Genomic DNA, 2,500 nt, shown 5'->3' on the forward strand with positions numbered 1-2,500 from the left:
AACTAAGCGGATGCGGCCACGCGTTGGGGAAAACTAAGCGGATACGGCCAAGAGTCTGTGGAAATTGGCCCGAAAACAGTCCAGCGGCAAGCGGAAGCGGCTAACGTTGGGCAAAAGTGACCCGAAAACAGTTCAGCGGGGCAAATTTTTGAAATTTTTTTTGAAATTTTTTTGAATTTTTGAAATTTTTGAAGTTTTTTTGGGTTTTTGGACTTTTTTTGAATTTTTGAAATTTTTGAATTTTTTTGAATTTTTTTGAATTTTTTGAATTTTTTTTGAATTTTTGAAATTTTTTTTTTTTTTTTGAATTTATTTGATTTTATAAATTTTTTGTGATTTTTTGAGATTTTTTTGAATATTTTACATGGGTGATTTTGACTTGGGGGATTTTCAGGGGGTGGTAACCCTGGGCGTGGCTAGAGCCTCAAAATGCATATTCCCCTATAGGGGGGCAAGGTTTTCAAAAATGGGTGCCCCCTCATGTACACGCGCGTGGGTGTACATGGCCCCGTCGGTGCCAGCGTGGGTGGAAAATGGCCCGAAAACAGCCCAGCGGCAAGCGGAAGCGGCTAACGTTGGGCAAAACTGACCCGAAAGCAGTATAGCTTGGAAAATTAAGCGGATGCAGCCAATTGTTGGCGAAAACTAAGCGGATACGGCCAAGTGTCGGTGAAAAATGGCCCGAAAACAGTCCAGCGGCAAGCGGAAACGGCTAACGTTGGGCAAAAGTGACCCGAAAACAGTTCAGCTGGGGGAAATTAAGCGGAAGCAGCCAAGCGTTGGGGAAAACCAAGCGGATACGGCCAAGAGTCGGTGGAAAATGGCCCGAAAACAGTCCAGCGGCAAGCGGAAACGGCTAACGTTGGGACAAAGTGACCCGAAAACAGTTCAGCTGGGGAAAATTAAGCGGATGCAGCCAAGCGTTGGGGAAAACTAAGCGGATCCGGCCCAGAGTCGGTGGAAATTGGCCCGAAAACAGTCCAGCGGCAAGCGGAAGCGGCTAACGTTGGGCAAAAGTGACCCGAAAACAGTTCAGCGGGGGAAAACTAAGCGGATGCGGCCACGCGTTGGGGAAAACTAAGCGGATACGGCCTAGTGTTGGGGAAAAATGGCCCGAAAACAGCCCAGCGGCAAGCGGAAGCGGCTAACGTTGGGGAAAAGTGACCCGAAAACAGTTAAGCGGGGGAAAACTAAGCGGATGCGGCCACGCGTTGGGGAAAACTAAGCGGATGCGGCCAAGTGTCGGTGGAAATTGGCCCGAAAACAGCCCAGCGGCAAGCGGAAGCGGCTAACGTTGGGCAAAAGTGACCCGAAAATGGATCAGCGGGGGAAAACTAAGCGGATGCGGCCACGCGTTGGGGAAAACTAAGCGGATACGGCCAAGAGTCGGTGGAAATTGGCCCGAAAACAGTCCAGCGGCAAGCGGAAGCGGCTAACGTTGGGCAAAACTGACCCGAAAACAGTTCAGCGGGGGAAAACTAAGCGGATGCGGCCACGCGTTGGGGAAAACTAAGCGGATACGGCCAAGAGTCGGTGGAAATTGGCCCGAAAACAGTCCAGCGGCAAGCGGAAGCGGCTAACGTTGGGCAAAAGTGACCCGAAAACAGTTCAGCGGGGGAAAACTAAGCGGATGCGGCCACGCGTTGGGGAAAACTAAGCGGATACGGCCAAGAGTCGGTGGAAATTGGCCCGAAAACAGTCCAGCGGCAAGCGGTAGCGGCTAACGTTGGGCAAAACTGACCCGAAAACAGTTCAGCGGGGGAAAACTAAGCGGATGCGGCCACGCGTTGGGGAAAACTAAGCGGATACGGCCAAGTGTTGGGGAAAAATGGCTCGAAAACAGCCCAGCGGCAAGCGGAAGCGGCTAACGTTGGGCAAAAGTGACCCGAAAACAGTTCAGCGGGGGAAAACTAAGCGGATGCGGCCACGCGTTGGGGAAAACTAAGCGGATACGGCCAAGTGTGGGGGAAAAATGGCCCGAAAACAGCCCAGCGGCAAGCGGAAGCCGCTAACGTTGGGCAAAAGTGACCCGAAAACAGTCCAGCGGGGGAAAACTAAGCGGATGCGGCCACGCGTTGGGGAAAACTAAGCGGATACGGCCAAGCGTCGGTGAAAAAGGCCCGAAAACAGTCCAGCGGCACGCCGAAGCGGCTAACGTTGGGCAAAAATGGCCAAAAGCGGTGGAGCAGGGCGGTCTGAATCTATGCATCCACATAAAATGGGGGGTAAACCTGGGGGATTTCCAGGGGGTGGTAACCCTGGGCGTGGCTGGAGACCCAAAATGCATATTCCCCTATAGGGGGGAAGGATTTTTGGAAGAGGCAGCCCCTCATGTACATGCCAAGCGGGGTGTACATGGCCCCTGTGGGTGCCTCCGTCGGTGTAAAATGGCCCGAAAAACAAGATTATGTTACCCGAAGACACGATTATGTTACCGAAAAAACACGGTTGAGCGGGGGCAGTAAGCACGGTTGAGCGGGGGCAAAAAACACGGTTGAGC

Source organism: Carex rostrata, chromosome 2 (genome assembly GCF_964058835.1).
Source record: "Carex rostrata chromosome 2, lpCarRost1.2, whole genome shotgun sequence".
NCBI classification, from domain to species: domain Eukaryota; kingdom Viridiplantae; phylum Streptophyta; class Magnoliopsida; order Poales; family Cyperaceae; genus Carex; species Carex rostrata.